Source organism: Lucilia cuprina, chromosome 4, assembly GCF_022045245.1.
Source record: "Lucilia cuprina isolate Lc7/37 chromosome 4, ASM2204524v1, whole genome shotgun sequence".
Classification (NCBI taxonomy): Eukaryota; Metazoa; Arthropoda; class Insecta; order Diptera; family Calliphoridae; genus Lucilia; species Lucilia cuprina.
This window is the reverse complement of record NC_060952.1, coordinates 54,736,203-54,756,182: the sequence shown is the minus strand read 5'-3', so window position 1 is coordinate 54,756,182 and position 19,980 is coordinate 54,736,203. Positions and strand designations below refer to the sequence as shown.

General features: G+C 28.2%; 1 long non-coding RNA gene across 1 annotated transcript; it reads right to left on the bottom strand.

The window, feature by feature from the left end:
* Positions 1-17,797: 17,797 nt before the first annotated feature.
* On the bottom strand, positions 17,798-19,649 carry LOC124419801. The gene is made up of 5 exons (XR_006940821.1): positions 19,428-19,649; positions 19,207-19,344; positions 18,408-18,654; positions 18,231-18,352; positions 17,798-18,170 (listed from the first exon to the last, which is right to left on the bottom strand). It is a non-coding gene; the product is annotated as an uncharacterized LOC124419801 (long non-coding RNA).
* Between the last annotated feature and the right edge of the window lie 331 nt (positions 19,650-19,980).

Here is a 19,980-nt window from a genome sequence, read left to right as displayed (position 1 = left end):
AATTCGTCTTATATCGAATAAATAAGTAAATCCTGGGACTATTGATTCATTAAGCGTTCATGTACAGGTCCGCCTTCCGAAATCCACAAATTTACAACCAAATATAAGAGCTGATTAAATGGTAATAATATAATATGTGGCAGATTATTCTTATATATATTTAATGAAAAAAAACTGAAATACATTATAGTCTTACATTATCAAATTAACTTCTATAAAAATAAAACTTTTTTTTATACATTGTAACATATCAATATCAATTATCATGCAAAAATTACCATATTATTTACCAATACTATTGTACAATTATGTAGTACAAAACAAATTCTCTCAAATAGGAAAACTCTTATATATACATATATTTAAAAAAATAAATAAATAAAAACTCTTATAAAGGAAAACTAATATTAACCCTTTTTAGAAAATCTAAACAAACAAAAATAATGATATGCTTGTAAACATTTTTATGTCATGCCATAATGTAAAGTTTCAGTTATATATAGTATGCAACATTGGAAAGTACTATTGAACGATAACTTTTGTAACAAGTTATCGGATGTATTTGTTCATCTCTGAGACGACGTGGTTAAAAACGACCTTTGTTCTTTCTTTTATCACTTTGATCGACATCAAGTTACATCGTTTCTTATAAAGTTTCTAAAATTTAAATTTAATAATACAAAAATAAATTTTAATTCTTTAATCGATAAATTATGCAGATTTTCGGTAATAATAATTAAAAGTTTAATTAACGGAGTCTTAATTTGTCAAAAAATTAATTAAAAGAGTAAATAATTAAACAATTAATAGCCAAATATATGGTTCCACATTCCAATTATTGGACAATATTACCATTTTTTATAAATTTGAAAACCCAATAATAATTGGTAAGAATTTAAAATGTACAAATTATAAAAAGTAGTTTATTTAACATAAATCTTTTTATAGGGTTTTAATTTATAGCATAATTTGCATGAAAAGAGATCAACTTTCTTGTACATAACCACAAATAATTGCTAGTTTAACTTGTTAAAAGATGATGTTGAAGAAGTGTCTAGAAGCTTACTATGGAAATTACATGAAGTTATTCATGAAGTAAATCAACGTGATATATCACTAAAACCAATTTATATCATCAGTTCCTAATGTCTTCGATAGGGTTAATTTCCAAACCCTATAATAATTTGTTTTAATCGTTATATTCATAACCCATGACATTAATTGAAGTGCACTTAACTTAATCATCAGTGCTGTATTAAGTAAAGGGAGAAAAAAAAAGTAATTTGAGTGAAAATTTTGACGTCAGCAGCAAAGTTAACATCGATGAGTATAAAAACTAATAAACAAATTTAATGATTAATGTTAACATCATATGTTACTTTACAGTAGCTTAGAGATCAACTCTTAATCTCAATGTAATAATTACGGTCTAAAAGAAAGCTTTTTTTTGTGCTATTTAACATTAACAATAATGTTTGATAATTTTATAAAAATAATGTTAATTACTACGTTGTTAATTATTTATAAGTAAACTGTTATAATTGTTGCATATTTTTGTTATAATTTTATTACAATTTCTGTATGTGCTCTAAATTAAAAAAAGGATTTAAATTTCTTAATTTGTAACTAACTATTGAATGCAAAGGAAAACATTTATCTTTCGAAAAAAATTAAAAAAATTTAATAAAATATTTTTGATTTTTTTTTAAATCCAAGTCTGAACATGAAATAAATATTGCATTTGTTTGACGCAACTTTATAAATATTTTATAACAAATATTTGGACCAAATATTTTACAGGTCTGAACTTAGCTTTAAACTGGCAATAGCAAAACCAAAATAAAGTTACATTTCTGCTAGGATACTCGCCATATTAGTTAAACAAATTTATGTGTGCGCTGCTAAAGCACAAAAATATATTTGTGTTGGCCTGCAATTATGTCTGCCTGCTACTAGAAATTGCAAACACGAGTTGCAATTTTTATATTAATACGAATATATATGACTGCAATTTTTAGTAGCAAAGTGATACAAAAAAGATAAAGTTTCATATTTATTTTATAGTCATATTTAAGAGAGGTGGTGCTAGTGCTGCATATTTGAACACTGCTTTTATGCATATGTCATTATTAGGTCCAGAAAAAATGTATATTAATAGGTCAGCTTGAAAACATTTCAATATAATGATTTATCTATATACAGAACATACTCATTTCGAGTTTTATCCGAATATAATCATTTAATAACGAATTAAGTGGTGTTAAGTGAAGAAGTGTACCTTATATGGGAGCTAAAACAAAATTCCGTGGAATGATTTATATACACAATACACATTTATCTGGACCAATTATTATCGACCGATAAAGAAAAATTTATATTAATGAAAAAAATTGACCAATAATGGACCGAACCTTGGAAAAAGTAAAATTATTCTACTTTATACACAAAACATATTCAAGTCGAATTTTATCTTTATAGGTTTAAAATTTAATGAAATATATGCATTTAAGTGATTTTCGGGAGTGGACCCTATAAGGCATCTATGACCAAGTATGGGCCTATACGTAAAAAATTTCGTAAAGTTATTCATATTTAGACAAAACATATTTGTATCTAATTTTGTTAAGGTAGCTTTATTTGAGTATGAAATATGTGCTTTTAAGTGATTTTCGGATGTAGGCCTTATATGGGAGCTACGACGAATTATCAATACATATTTATTTATCAATGAAATATGTGCGTTTAGGTGACTTTCGGAAGTGGGCCTTATATTGGAGCTATGTCCAATTGTGGTCCGACTGAAATCTACGTTGATAGTATTATTTCTGTTCATATTATATTTGCATGTACAATTTTGTTTTGATATCGATACATTTGAGGGAGTTATTAATGATAAACTAATTTCCGGAAATATATACCTTTGTATCGGGGCTATGGTAAATATTGGACCGATTGTAAAGATTTTGAGCATAATTGATCACTGTCTTAATAAATAATGTATGACAACTTTCTTTCACTTTTTACGTTGTGAACCGATTTTCAATACCAAACTGCTTAGGATAATAATAAATATTTTGGGTAAATTTGGTTGATATCACCGTACAACAAATTGGGAAAAATTGTTGCACACATGAGCAAGACCATATGCGTTTGGAAACTACATACTTAATATAGTTAAACTACATTTTTTGGTGTTTTATTTTCTGATCGTTTCTTCCTTTAAAAGGACTTTAAATTTTAAACAGTATTTAACAGTATTTTTTATTTATTTTTAACAGTATTTTTACAAATAAAATAGTTTTAAAATGTGTGAAAAATGGTGTTGGACGGTGTATTCTTTGCTTAGTTTTAGCGTGAGCGTGTTTGAGACAGACAGACATAGGTAAATCAACTCAGAATTTCATAAGGACTCAGATTATTGTTGGGTCTAAAACAAAATATAACAAGTAGTCCAACTCTCACATATAGGAAATTACTCCCTCACATCTACGAGTGCCGTGTGAAATCGACTCTCTTGTGAGATATTAAAACTTGTCAAAATACTCAAAGGTTTAACTTACTTTTTTGGCCATTTTTAAGCATCGGACGCGAAATTGCAGTTATCCACAAAAAACTGCAATTTTTTAAATAGTTTTAATGCACTTTTCATTTAGAATTTTGTTTAATTTTTATGAACTAAAAAAAAATTTTTATTAATTTATTGACATTTAATTTTTTTGTTGGTGAATCTTGTTTTACAGAGTTTCAATTTTTGGTATTGAAAATGGTCCCTGCAATAACAATACAATTTTAATTTTAACAGAAAATATTACTCCGTATAACTATAATAGGTTCTATTTTTATAATTAAATAGTACCCCCAATAATAAGACGAAATACTTGAATGAATCATTTTATTTTTAATATAACAATTTAAAAATGTTTAAAATAATAAAATTTTCATTAAAAAACATAAACAAATTTAAGTAGTAATTCAATATAGCTGTAATAAATTCGTTAATTGTTGTTTCCAACTCCTGCTGTCTATATTGATGACTTTGTTCTCCAATGAAATAATACCATATCCCAATCAGAATAATTTTCTAATTTTAATATTTCTAAACAAGATTCATCTATGTTAACGCAATCTACATTCATGGTGTGACGACGTTTTGCTTTAGAAATGAATGAGACAAGTATGTTAATAAATTACACTAAATAAAACTTATGTTTATATGACTATTGTTTCATCTGATTTTGATTTAGATCTTCGACCTATAACGCCAGCAGCACTTAATCGGGACCGTTTGTTTTTGTATGCATCATACAATTATCCTTTAGCTAAATGGCCAAATGTAAACGGTACGAAGTAGGTTTCCTTTACCTCAGAATGGGAAATTTCAATTATAGATTGTGCTAATTGTAGAAAATCTTCTCTTACTATCGCACAATGGGGTAGAATCGAAATTTTTTTGAAATAAATCTAGCATTTCTAAACGGCTGATCCGATCGGGATAAAATTTGGCGTGAGCGTAGCCAGGGAGTATTCGAGTTTAAGTTTTGAATGTGAACCCTGCAGATGCCCCAGGGACGGCGCTGTGACGGCTCAAAGTAGGGAACCTACGACATGTAATATTTTTAAACTCGTGTCATATTTTGTTTTTCACCAAATACAAAGATTTTTATATTTTCTGAAAGCGCTCGACGAGATCTACTTATCTCTTATAATATCCGAGTTATAGGCATTTAAAAATTTAGTGATATAAAATTTACCATACCTTGGTCCGCTTTTTTTTGAATGCCGGGCGTAATTTTGGACCAAATTGACTCAATTTTTTCTTGTTAGTTAGACAACAAAATATAGAAAAAATTTCAGATCAATATCATTTACAGATCCAAAAACATACGTTTTTAATTTAAAAATTCAAAAAATTTTAGATATTTGACTTTTTTTTTTGCCAAAAATGTGTCTTAACTCTTTTATTAATAAAATAAAATTTTCTTTAAGAACATAAAAAATGTTTATAGTTTTCTAAAAGGTATATTTACGCAGAACGTTTTGGCGTAAAAAACATGTCCTATTTTTTGAAAATGTTGCCACTGCGTCCTTTCGAATATGACCTATTTTTTTTATCAAAACTGGGCGACATGTTCTAAAATCCTAAAGCTGGGATCAGAAAACTGAAAGCAGTTTTGGAAACCCCAATATGATTTCTATTTACTTCAAAAGAATTTTCCCAGCCCTGAAAGAAATGTGTTTTTTGGGATTTTCATTCCTATTTTTGGGAATTGCGGGATGCCCTTTGACCTTTTCGATTTTTTTTTGCATTTTCTTATTTGAAATGACAAATTTAACAAGCGTTAAAAATTTCATTGAGTTTTGTTCATAAATAAAGATTTTGTCTTATATTACATATTTGTTAAATTTCTAAAACTATGATTTATATAAAAATTTTAATAGGGTCGCAAATACTTACAACAATTTAGTCCATATTTATCCCTTAATATTATTTTTAGTTAGATATGGAAATTCTCGACCCTTTACAAAAAATTTCAAGCCAATATCTCAATTACATTCAAAAATATGTTCATTTAAACCTGTGTCCTTTAATTTCATCTTTTTCATATATTAGTATTAAGAATGATGTTGAATAAAATATTTGGACAATTTTTAAAAATTATTTAGTTAATTATTTTATTAAAGACTAACATTGTTTATACAATAAAAAAATTATAATTTTATAATGAGCCACGCACAACAACACCTAAATCACCCCACACAAACCACCTTTCCCGCCCACCGAAATTTAAAACACAATTTAATACAATATCATCAGTTAGTATAATAGCTTTTTTTATTTGAACTGTTTATCTTAAATATAATACAATTAATTCTTACAATCTACTTATATAATTAATTCCTAACACTACTTATTTTCTATAAAATAATCTGTCATATCGGTATACATATCCAGAAGGTAATATAAGTCCATTAAATCTTCCTTGTATTGAGATGATAGAGTTTCATAACAAATCCATCTCTTTGGAATAGTTGAAAGAACAGGATCAGAAGATAGAAGTAAACTATTAAAAATAACTTCATTCTGTCTTTGCTTGGAGCATTTTCTTGAGCTGAATAGTTGAACATGCTTAAAATCTCGATTCCTCACTTCTTGGGCTTCTTCTGTTAACTCTCCAAGTGCAAGAATATTCGATTCAATTATTATTTGACCATGACACAATACTTTGTGTACTGTTGGTGCTAGTTTTCTCCATGGATACAGAGATACAAGTAATTTAGAAATTTCAGATGTATATTCCCCAAATCGATTTCCATTAATTGTATGTTTACTATTCAGTGCCATTAAAATAGTGTTAACTCTTCGAAGCAACTCCTTGTCGATTCCAGTTATTTTTGAAGTAATTTCAAAATTACGAAAAAACCTTCTCGCCGTATTACCGTCATTTGTACTAACGCAACTTGGAAGTGGTTTGTCGATGTTTAATCCCATCTGAACTTTAAATTCTTCTTGGATTCTTCATTATTTTTGTTGATTTAGTAAGATTCTCTGTGTTTTCAAGCAAAAATGATATATCAGTACAAGCTTCCACATCATTAACAGCAATAGGTGATGGTAGGATAGATTGTTTTTTTCCTGGATCGTCTTGTATGATGGTAATATATTGTGTTCTTTTTCATGCAGAGCTTTTCTTAATATTTGGTACTTATTTCGACTAAGACCCAGTTCCAACATAAGCGCTCGCTATTGTTCCTCTTCAGTAAAATTTGATTGTGATGTTGGAGTTGGTACAGTTTCCACAATTTGCTTAAGTCGTTTTGGTGATGCATTAGGAAGAATAGTTGCAATATGTACGGCATCCATAGGTTGGTTTTTCTTTTTCAGCATTTCGTTAAATGTATCAGCAATTCTCTCATTTGAGATTGAAAAAAGTTTTTGTGTGACCCTCTTTTTTGGCCTTGAACATAAGTCTTCGTATGACTTGCAAGACGCTCCTGTTGATGTGTTGTAAGTTGAGATTTTCGTAGTAGTTTCCATCCAACTACAAAATTTCAATCGAAATTTCTTTTGATTTCCATCCACAGACTTACTTTTTACATCAAAAAGTTTGCAATTTTTGATATGCCTGTTTTGTCTACTTTTCTAATATATGTAGTTTTTATATAATTTGAAATGTCTTCAATTCTTTCTGGCCCTTTTGAAGATACACTCCATAAAATGGAACACAACTCTTCGCACTTTAATGTAATCTTCATTGTAGATTTATGAAATATGGTACTTAAAATCTGAGAAGTTTACTTATATACCAATTCTTGTCATTTCCTATTAAGGTATTCCGAAATAAAAAATTACGAATTGTCTACCTATTAACATTTAGGACTATATTACTATAACCTGTAATTCAGTCATTGATATTTCTTATTAGTGAATGAATCGAAATTATTATACCTGTATATTTTTACCTACATGATCATAAACGAAACTAACTAAATGATCTGTCGAATAAATTTAGGTAAAAAATAGTTATAAATTTCGGAAAATTTAAGCATAATAGGACCTTTCAATTATAAGGATAAGCAAACAAATAGAAAATAGGTAAATATTAGATTTAAATATGTTCTGTCATATTTAATACTAAAATATGAATATATTTTTGAATGTAATTGAGATATTGGTTTTTTGTAAAGAATCGAGAATTTCCATATCTAACTAAAAAAATATATTAAGGGATAAATATGGACTAAATTGTTGTAGCTATCTGCGACCCTATTTAAATTTTGATTAAATCATAGTTTTAGAAATTAAACAAATATGTAATATACAACAAAATCTTTATTTATGAACAAAACTCAATGAAATCTTCAACGCTTGTTAAATTTGTCATTTCAAATAAGAAAATGCAAAAAATTGAAAAGGTCAAAGGGCATCTTGCAATTCCCAAAAATAGGAATGAAAATCCCAAAAGTGGGATTTTTTACATTTTTGCCCATAGGGTCCACATTTCTTTCAGGGCTGGGGATATACTTTTGGAGTAAATAGAAAACATATTGAGGTTTCCATATCTGCTTTCAGTTTTCTGATCCCAGCTTTGGGATTTTAGAACATGTCGCCCAAAGTTGAAGTTTTGATAAAAAATAGGTCATATTCGGAAGGACGCAGTGGCAACATTTTCAAAAAATAGGACAAGTTTTTTATGCCAAAGTGTTCTGCGTAAAGATACCTTTTAGAAGACTATAAAACTATATTGTTATATGTTCTTAAAGAAAATTTTATTTTATTAATAAAAGAGTTAATACACATTTTGGGCAACAAAAAAAAACGGCAATAAACTAAATTTTTTTGAATTTTTAAATTAAAAAACGTATATTTTTGGATCTGTAAATGATCTTGGTCTTAAATTTTTTGTATATTATTGGAAATTTTGTTGTCTAACTAACAATTGATTCGAAAATTATGCCCGGTATTCAAAAAAAGCGGATCAAGGTATGGTAAATTTTGTACCACTAAATTTTTAAATGTATTTGGGTAAAAACAAAAAAATGGCACGAGTTTAAAAATTTTATATGTCGTAGGTACCCTACTTTGAGCCGCAACAACGCCGTCCCTGGGGCATCTGCAGGGTTCATCTTCAAAACTTAAACTCGGATACTCCTTGGCTACGCTCACGCCAAATTTTATCCCGATCGGATCAGCCGTTTAGAAATGCCAGATTTATTTCCAACAAATTTTGATTCTGCCCCACTGTGCTATCCTATGTTTAATTAAATAATAATTAAAATATACACTTTGTATAAACAAATCAAAGATATACTCTCTGTTGGGATCACGATTTAATATTAATGATATTATTGACTTGGCGATATTGGTGAGATGTTTATTTTCCAAAATATCATTATGCAGTGCCTCCTTAATTTCATTTAGTTGTCTAATTTCCTAGAAAAAGAAGTTTGTACTATTTACATATTTTATATGTACAAAAATACTTACTTGTGTTGAAGGAAGATCAGTCAACTCTTGTTGGTTCTTTAAAAATGCATTTTCTTCATTAACTATTTCATATTGAAAAAAAACATGCTTGGACATACTACTTATCTCTTATAATATCCGAGTTATAAGCATTTAAAAATTTAGTGATACAAAATTTACTTTTTTTGAATACAAAAAATTTCAGATCAATATCATTTACAGATTCAAAAATATACGTTTTTTAATTTAAAAATTAAATTTTTTTTTGATTTTTGCCGTTTTTTTGTCCAAAATGTGTCTTGACAACATTTTAGTTTTCTAAAAGGTATCTTTACGCAGAACGCTTTGGCGTAAAAAACTTGTCCTATTTTTTGAAAATGTTGCCACTGCGTCCTTCCGAATATGACCTATTTTTTATCAAAACTTCAACTTTGGGTGACATGTTCTAAAATCCCAAAGCTGGGATCAGAAAACTGAAAGTAGATATGGAAACCTCAATATGTTTTCTATTTACTCCAAAAGTATTTTCCCAGCCCTGAAAGAAATGTGGACCCTATGGGCAAAAATGTAAAAATCCCATTTTTGGGATTTTCATTCCTATTTTTGGGAATTGCGGGATGCCCTTTGACCTTTTCAATTTTTTTTTGCATTTTCTTATTTGAAATGACAATTTTAACAAGCGTTGAAGATTTCATTGAGTTTTGTTCATAAATAAAGATTTTGTCATATATTACATATTTGTTAAATTTCTAAAACTATGATTTATATCAAAATTTTAATAGGGTCGCAGATAGCTACAACAATTTAGTCCATATTTATCCCTTAATATCTTTTTTTTTGTTAGATATGCAAATTCTCGACCCTTTACAAAAAATTTCAAGCCAATATCTCAATTACATTCAAAAATATGTTCATTTAAACCTGTATCCTTTAATTTTATATTTTTCATATTTTAGTATTAAATATGACAGAACATATTTAAATCTAATATTTACCTATTTTCTATTTGTTTGCTTATCCTTATAATTGAAAGGTCCTATTATGCTTAAATTTTCCGAAAATTTATAACTATTTTTTACCTAAATTTATTCGACAGATCATTTAGTTAGTTTCGTTTATGATCATGTAGGTAAAAATATACAGGTAATGATAATTTCGATTCATTCACTAATAAGAAATATCAAAGACTGAATTACAGGTTATAGTAATATAGTCCTAAATGTTAATAGGTAGACAATTCGTAATTTTTTACTTTGGAATACCTTAATAGGAAATGACAAGAATTGGTATATAAGTAAACTTCTCAGATTTTAAGTACCATATTTCATAAATCTACAATGAAGATTACATTAAAGTACGAAGAGTTGTGTTCCATTTTATTTCAAAAGGGCCAGAAAGAATTGAAGACATTTCAAATTATATAAAAACTACATATAGTAGAAAAGTAGACAAAAACAGGCATATCAGGCATATCAAAAATTGAAAACTTTTTGATGTAAAAAGTAAGTCTGTGGATGGAAATCAAAAGAAATTTCGATTGAAATTTTGTAGTTGGATGGAAACTACTACGAAAATCTCAACATACGAAGACTTATGTTCAAGGCCAAAAAAGAGGGTCACACAAAAACTTTTTTCAATCTGAAATGAGGAAATTGCTAATACATTTAACGAAATGCTGAAAAAGAAAAACCAACCTATGGATGCCGTACATATTGCAACTATTATTCCTAATGCATCACCAAAACGACTTAAGTGCATTGTGGAAAGTATACCAACTCCAACATCACAATCAAATTTTACTGAAGAGGAAGCAATAGCGCTTATGTTGGAACTGGATCTCAGTCGAAATAAGTACCAAATATTAAGAAAAGCTCTGCATGAAAAAGAACACAATATATTACCTTATACAAGACGATCCAGGAAAAAAACAATCTATCCTACCATCACCTATTGCTGTTAATGATGTGGAAGCTTGTACTGATATATCATTTTTCTTGAAAACACAGAGAATCTTACTAAATCAACAAAAATAATGAAGAATTGAAAGAAGTGAGAGCTGCGAAAAAAGCAGAATCCAAGAAGAATTTAAAGTTCAGATGGGATTAAACATCGACAAACCACTTCCAAGTTGCGTTAGTACAAATGAAAAAGAGGGAAAGTATAAGAAATATATTGTCTACCTTTTTATTTAAATGTGTGTTTTTTATCTGTAGTTATGTATGTACATATGTATATTGATGGACATGCAAGTGATCTTTAACATTTTTTTTTATTTATTATTTTTCTCTAAATGCGAAAGAACATTTTCTTTCTTACAAATATATTGAAAACAACAAAAAAATTTAAAATTTTGTTTTTGTTTTCAATATATTTATAAGAAAGAAAATGTTGTTTCGGTATTGTGATATAGGCAGTTAGATTATTGATTATGAATCAAATGGTTTGGAAAATTTTATTATGAAGATAATAAAACACGTGTTGAATGATGTATGTATGTATGTATGTATGTATGTATGTATGTATGTATGTATGTATGTATGTATGTATGTATGTATGTACGAAGTGTCTACTTCTTTGCAGCAAATAATGTACGTACATAATTTTAATGGGAAACTTATTTGGTTATGTCACACATATTTACAGTGTATCTCATAAGTATTCGAATTTAGGTATAGTATGAAAAGAAACCAAATTTAATAACATATTTTGTATTCAAAATTAGTAAATTAATTTGTTAAATTCTTTAGACAGTCCTTATCTTTAATATCACGCTTTTTAAAACTTTAAAAATTCACATTTACTTAAATTGATTTAGCTTTATTTAAAAAAAGTCCATAAAATTACCTCACAAAAGTATACGAATTTTTTCTGTATTTCATATTTGACTATATTATACGAAACACAAAAATTAGAATCGAATGAATTTTTTGCTAAAAATTGTTTTTAAGCGGTAACAATCAACCGAATGTATATATTTTTGGACCATTTGGTCCAAAATTTTGGGGCATTTGTACCATCTTTTTATGTAATATCATTAAAATGGCGGTTTTTGTCAATATTTGTATTTTTTCTACTTTTTCCCAGAGATAAAACAAAAATTTGTTATTGGGATTTAATATACCCCTTGGGGTATTTAAAAAATAATTTTTTTTTAAAAGAATCTGTATTTAAACGTTTCAAGATATATTATTGGAATCATTCTTCTATCGCTAATTCAATTTATTGGAACTCAAGTCCATTTTTATAATACTGTTAATGATGTGGAAGCTTGTATTGATATATCATCTTTGCACGAAAACACAGCATCAAGAATTGTGTCAGACTTTTCAGAAGACCAACTAAGGAAAATTCATAACTGTGATGTTGTCTTAATGTGGAGGATGTGACGGTTTATCAGCACTTCCAGAATACAAACAAGCATGTGGAAATTGGACATTAGCAGACTACAAAAGTGTATTTATGTCATCATTAGTGCTATTACGAATTCGTTCATATTCCCTTAATCCATCATCGTCAAGCATCGGAAATTTATTTGAAGATATATGGATCAATACAACTCCAGGTTCAAAATTTTTGTAGACCCATTGGATTTGAATATATAAAGGAGTCAAAGAAAACAACAAAATATTTAGTGGAATATTTAAAAGATGAAATAAATGCACTGGAGCCCATTTACATAAAAAAAGGAATTCTCTATTAACGTATCATATAAGCTAAGCTTAACAATGATTGATGGAAAGGTCAGCAATACCATAACAGAAACTTCTTCCTTCTGGAGATGCTCAATATGTAATGAGAAAAAGTCGCAATTCTCAAATAATAGACAAAGCAGAAGTATTAATGAAGAAGTCCTGTCTTTCGGAATTTCACCACTTCAACCAGAATACGATTTTTGGATTACTTTTTACACATAGCATACGACCTCAAATATAGAAGTGTGCCAGAGAATCTTACTAAATCAACAAAAAATAATGAAGAATTGAAAGAACTGGGAGCTGCGGAAAAAGCAGAATCCAAGAAGAATTTAAAGTTCAGATTGGATTAAACATCGACAAACCACTTCCAAGTTGCGGTAGTACAAATGACGGTGTTACGGCGAGAAGGTTTTTTCGTGATTTTGAAATTACTTCAAAAATAACTGGAATCGACAAGGAGTTGCTTCGAAGAGTTACGCTATTTTAATGGCACTGAATAGTACACATAAAATTAATGGAAATCGATTTGGGAAATATACATCTGAAATTTCTAAATTACTTGTATGTCTGTATCCATGGAGGGAACTAATACCAACAGTACACAAAGTATTGTGTCATGGTCAAATAATAATTAAATCGAATATTCTTCCACTTGGAGAGTTAACAGAAGAAGCCCAGGAAGCGAGGAATCGAGATTTTTAAGCATGTTCAACTTTTCAGCTCAAGAAAATGCTCCAGGCAATCACAGAATGAAGATATTTTTAATAGTTTACTTCTATCTTCTGATCTTGTTCTTTCAACTATGCGAAAAAGATGGATTTGTTATGAAACTCTATCATCTCAAAACGAGGAAGATTTAAAGGACTTATATTACCTTCTGGATATGTATACCGATATGACAGATTAATTTATAGAAAATAAGTAGTGTTAGGAATTAACTATATAAGTAGGTTGTAAGAATTAATTGTATTATGTTTAAGATAAACAGTTCAAATAAAAAAAGCTATATACTAACTGATGATATTGTATTAAATTGTGTTTTATATTTCGGTGGGCGGGAAAGGTGGTTTGTGGGGTGATTTAGGTGTTGTTGTGCGTGGCTCATAATAAAATTAGATTTTTTTATTGTATATACAATGTTATAGTCTTTAATAAAATAATTAACTAAATAATTTTTAAAAATTGTAAAATATTTTATTCAACACAAAATGTATGTTCTGTCTGCCATACTTAATACTAAAATATGAAATTGAAGGACACAGGTTTAAATGAAAAACATATTTTTGAATGTAATTGAGATATTGGCTTGAAATTTTTTGTAAAAGGTCGAGAATTTCCATATCTAACAAAAAAAAAGATATTAAGGGATAAATATGGACTAAATTGTTGTAGCTATCTGCGACCCTATTAAAATTTTGAATAAATCATAGTTTTAGAAATTTAACAAATATGTATGTAATATATGACAAAATCTTTATTTATGAACAAAACTCAATGAAATCTTCAACGCTTGTTAAATTTGTCATTTCAAATAAGAAAATGCAAAAAAAAAATGAAAAAGTCAAAGGGCATCCCGCAATTCCCAAAAATAGGAATGAAAATCCCAAAAATGGGATTTTTTCCATTTTTGCCCATAAGGTCCACATTTCTTTCAGGGCTGGAAAAATACTTTTGGAGTAAATAGAAAACATATTGAGGTTTCCAAAACTGCTTTCAGTTTTCTGATCCCAGCTTTGGGATTTTAGAACATGTCGCCCAAAGTTGAAGTTTTGATAAAAAATAGGTCATATTCGGAAGGACGCAGTGGCAACATTTTCAAAAAATAGGACAAGTTTTTTACGCCAAAGCGTTCCGCGTAAAGATACCTTTTAGAAAACTATAAAATTGTTATATGTTCTTAAAGAAAATTTTATTTTATTAATAAAAGAGTCAAGACACATTTTGGAAAAAAAAACGGCAAAAATCAAAAAAATTTTGAATTTTTAAATTAAAAAACGTATATTTTTGAATCTGTAAATGATATTGATCTGAAATTTTTTGTATATTATTGGAAATTTTGTTGTCTAACTAACAGGAGTCCATTTGGTCCAAAATTACGCCCGGTATTCAAAAAAAGGCGGACCAAGGTATGGTAAGTTTTGTATCACTAAATTTTTAAATGCCTATAACTCGGATATTATAAGAGATAAGTAGTGTATGTCCAAGCATGTTTTTTCAAGATCTCGAGTGCTTTCAGAAAATATAAAATCTTTGTATTTGGGTGAAAAATAAAAAAATGGCACGAGTTTAAAAATTTTACATGTCGTAGGTACCCTACTTTGAGCCGCCACCGCTCCGTCCCTGGGGCATCTGCTGGGTTCATCTTCAAAACTTAAACAAACAAAATTTAAAATTTTGTTTTTGTTTTCAACAGGGTACAGATAGCGATCGAATTCAATTCGCGAGCGAGTTTAATTCGAGCGATTTAAATAATTCATTTTCCGGCGAATAAATCTATTCGACTCGCGAGTTTAATTTTTAAACTCGCGATAAGAGTTGAAAATTTAAAGAGCGTAAAATAGAAATCGCTCGCGATTCGAGTCAAAACGAGTTAATCGCGAGTTTTATAATTTTGTAAATGGAATAAATTAAAATTTTTAAGGCATAATCAATTTATATATAAATATGACATAACCAAATAAGTTTCCCATTAAAATTATGTACGCGAATACATATGTACGTACATTATTTGCTGCAAAGTAGTAGACACTCGTACATACATACATACATACATACATACATACATACATACATACATACATACGTACATACATACATACATACATACATACATACATACATACATACATACGTACATACATACATACATACATACATACATACATACATACATCATTCAACACGTGTTTTATTATCTTCATAATAAAATTTTCCAAACCATTTGATTCATAATCAATAATCTAACTGCCTATATCACAATACCGAAACAACATTTTCTTTCTTATAAATATATTGAAAACAAAAACAAAATTTTAAATTTTTTTGTTGTTTTCAATATATTTGTAAGAAAGAAAATGTTCTTTCGCATTTAGAGAAAAATAATAAATAAAAAAAAATGTTAAAGATCACTTGCATGTCCATCAATATACATATGTACATACATAACTACAGATAAAAAACACACATTTAAATAAAAAGGTAGACAATATATTTCTTATACTTTCCCTCTTTTTCATTTGTACTAACGCAACTTGGAAGTGGTTTGTCGATGTTTAATCCCATCTGAACTTTAAATTCTTCTTGGATTCTGCTTTTTTCGCAGCTCTCACTTCTTTCAATTCTTCATTATTTTTGTTGATTTAGTAAGATTCTCTGTGTTTTCAAGAAAAATGATATATCAGTACAAGCTTCCACATCATTAACAGCAATAGGTGATGGTAGGATAGATTGTTTTTTTCCTGGATCGTCTTGTATAAGGTAATATATTGTGTTCTTTTTCATGCAGAGCTTTTCTTAATATTTGGTACTTATTTCGACTGAGATCCAGTTCCAACATAAGCGCTATTGCTTCCTCTTCAGTAAAATTTGATTGTGATGTTGGAGTTGGTATACTTTCCACAATGCACTTAAGTCGTTTTGGTGATGCATTAGGAATAATAGTTGCAATATGTACGGCATCCATAGGTTGGTTTTTCTTTTTCAGCATTTCGTTAAATGTATTAGCAATTTCCTCATTTCAGATTGAAAAAAGTTTTTGTGTGACCCTCTTTTTTGGCCTTGAACATAAGTCTTCGTATGTTGAGATTTTCGTAGTAGTTTCCATCCAACTACAAAATTTCAATCGAAATTTCTTTTGATTTCCATCCACAGACTTACTTTTTACATCAAAAAGTTTTCAATTTTTGATATGCCTGTTTTGTCTACTTTTCTACTATATGTAGTTTTTATATAATTTGAAATGTCTTCAATTCTTTCTGGCCCTTTTGAAATAAAATGGAACACAACTCTTCGTACTTTAATGTAATCTTCATTGTAGATTTATGAAATATGGTACTTAAAATCTGAGAAGTTTACTTATATACCAATTCTTGTCATTTCCTATTAAGGTATTCCGAAATAAAAAATTACGAATTGTCTACCTATTAACATTTAGGACTATATTACTATAACCTGTAATTCAGTCTTTGATATTTCTTATTAGTGAATGAATCGAAATTATCATTACCTGTATATTTTTACCTACATGATCATAAACGAAACTAACTAAATGATCTGTCGAATAAATTTAGGTAAAAAATAGTTATAAATTTTCGGAAAATTTAAGCATAATAGGACCTTTCAATTATAAGGATAAGCAAACAAATAGAAAATAGGTAAATATTAGATTTAAATATGTTCTGTCATATTTAATACTAAAATATGAATATATTTTTGAATGTAATTGAGATATTGGCTTTTTGTAAAGAATCGAGAATTTCCATATCTAACTAAAAAATATATTAAGGGATAAATATGGACTAAATTGTTGTAGCTATCTGCGACCCTATTTAAATTTTGATTAAATCATAGTTTTAGAAATTAAAAAAATATGTAATATACAACAAAATCTTTATTTATGAACAAAACTCAATTTTTCAACGCTTGTTAAATTTGTCATTTCAAATAAGAAAATGCAAAAAATTGAAAAGGTCAAAGGGCATCTTGCAATTCCCAAAAGTAGGAATGAAAATCCCAAAAGTGGGATTTTTTACATTTTTGCCCATAGGGTCCACATTTCTTTCAGGGCTGTGGAAATACTTTTGGAGTAAATAGAAAACATATTGAGGTTTCCATATCTGCTTTCAGTTTTCTGATCCCAGCTTTGGGATTTTGGAACATGTCGCCCAAAGTTGAAGTTTTGATAAAAAATAGGTCATATTCGGAAGGACGCAGTGGCAACATTTTCAAAAAATAGAACAAGTGTTTTATGCCAAAGTGTTCTGCGTAAAGATACCTTTTAGAAGACTATAAAACTATATTGTTATATGTTCTCAAAGAAAATTTTATTTTATTAATAAAAGAGTTAATACACATTTTGCAATAAACTAAAATTTTTTGAATTTTTAAATTAAAAAACGTATATTTTTGGATCTGTAAATGATATTGGTCTGAAATTTTTTGTATATTATTGGAAATTTTGTTGTCTAACTAACAATTGATTCGAAAATTATGCCCGGTATTCAAAAAAAGCGGATCAAGGTGTGGTAAATTTTGTACCACTAAATTTTTAAATGTATTTGGGTGAAACACAAAAAAAAAAAAGCCCGAGTTTAAAAATTTTACATGTCGTAGGTACCCTACTTTGAGCCGCAACAACGCCGTCCCTGGGACATCTGCAGGGTTCATCTTCAAAACTTAAACTCGGATACTCCTTGGCTAGGCTTACGCCAAATTTTATCCCGATCGGATCAGCCGTTTAGAAATGCCAGATTTATTTCCAACAAATTTTGATTCTGCCCCACTGTGCTATCCTATGTTTAATTAAATAATAATTAAAATATACACTTTGTATAAACAAATCAAAGATATACTCTCTGTTGGGATCACGATTTAATATTAATGATATTATTGACTTGGCGATATTGGTGAGATGTTTATTTTCCAAAATATCATTATGCAGTGCCTCCTTAATTTCATTTAGTTGTCTAATTTCCTAGAAAAAGAAGTTTGTACTATTTACATATTTTATATGTACAAAAAATACTTACTTGTGTTGAAGGAAGATCAGTCAACTCTTGTTGGTTCTTTAAAAATGCATTTTCTTCATTAACTATTTCATATGAATTTAATGTTGATTGTTGTTGGATGTTCTTTGCATCAAGTGGAAAATCTGGTATGTGACGTCAGGTGGAGTTTCTGGCTGATACGATATATGTTTTGCAGCCTCTATAAGAAATATGTTGTCCAAAGAAAAATTTGGCGGTGATTGGGAACTTGAAGTGGAACCTGTAGCAGCTATATACATTTACACAAATAATATAATTTAAATTTTTCACATTTTCAAAACCAATTTTTAATTTTTTTAACTATTTAAGTTCACTTGTCACTGTTACTGCGAAAAGAATTCAGAAAAAGTGACAGAAGAGAATGAAATAAAAAGAACAAAAAGAATGAAACATTTATGTATTCTTGTTTATTATTTTTCGCATTTCGTAAAAAGAGAATGAAAGTAATGTAGTTTTGTGGTTACTTTTTGTAACAGACTAAAAAACAGTGCAAAAACAATAACAAACAGAATTAGTTCTTTTTGATTTTCTTAGTTAACTTTTTCTGATTTTCTTTTCTTATTCATAAAGTAAAGACACTTTTTTATTTCTTTATGTTTGTTTATTCTTTGCTTTTTAAAATTGTTGTCAACTTAGTGATTTTTATTGTTTAAGATGTTTTTTATTACAAATTTAAAGAAGTACAATAACAATTAATAAGAAAAGAAAGAACGAACATAAAAAATTAAATTTTCATTTACTTTATAATTTTTTCAATATTTCACTTTTTTATTTTACTAACCCAGTTTTATTTCTACAACAAAATCCACGCTATTTATGAATTATTACAAAATTAATAAGAAAAAATCCGGATTTATTATAAAGTTGTTGTTCAATAAATCAACTGCCACATTTGATGCAATTTTGTGAATTGTTTTTGCTGAAAATATAAGATTAGAAATAAAAAACAATTAAATAAATTACCTGTTTTACCTTTTTCTACAAATGAATTGTAACTAATACCTTCGTTAAAATTTAAAACAATTAGTTCTTTGTTGCTTTCAAACACAGTTTTCACTATTTTAACTCCATACGTCTTTATTGTTTGAATAATAATAATGAAATGATGCTCTGTAGAATTTTAGAGAGAGAGAGAGAGTATGTCATATTTAACTATAATTTTGTTGTTCTACATAATTACGATTTGATGTGTACTTTATGGAAACGATTAAACTAAAAAAACTTAGGAGCAGTAAATATTACGTGTTTGAAACTCGTCGTCTTTTTTAAGAATTCAATTTTTGATGCAATAACAACATTTTGAATTTACTAACACAAATAGAAAATCAGTTGCTAATTGTTAAAAAATCGACAAACGTAAAATATAAATTTACAATCCATTACGATTCTTGTTTTACGTAAAATTTTTTATTCTCGTTTTTTGGTTTTACGAAATTAATTTTTTTTTTGGTTTACAAAACAAAATTATTATTAATAATACTTTTCACAATTTTTCTTACTTACCTTACTTTAATATATGGGCATTTCCATCGTGACGAACGTGACGGTCGTACGT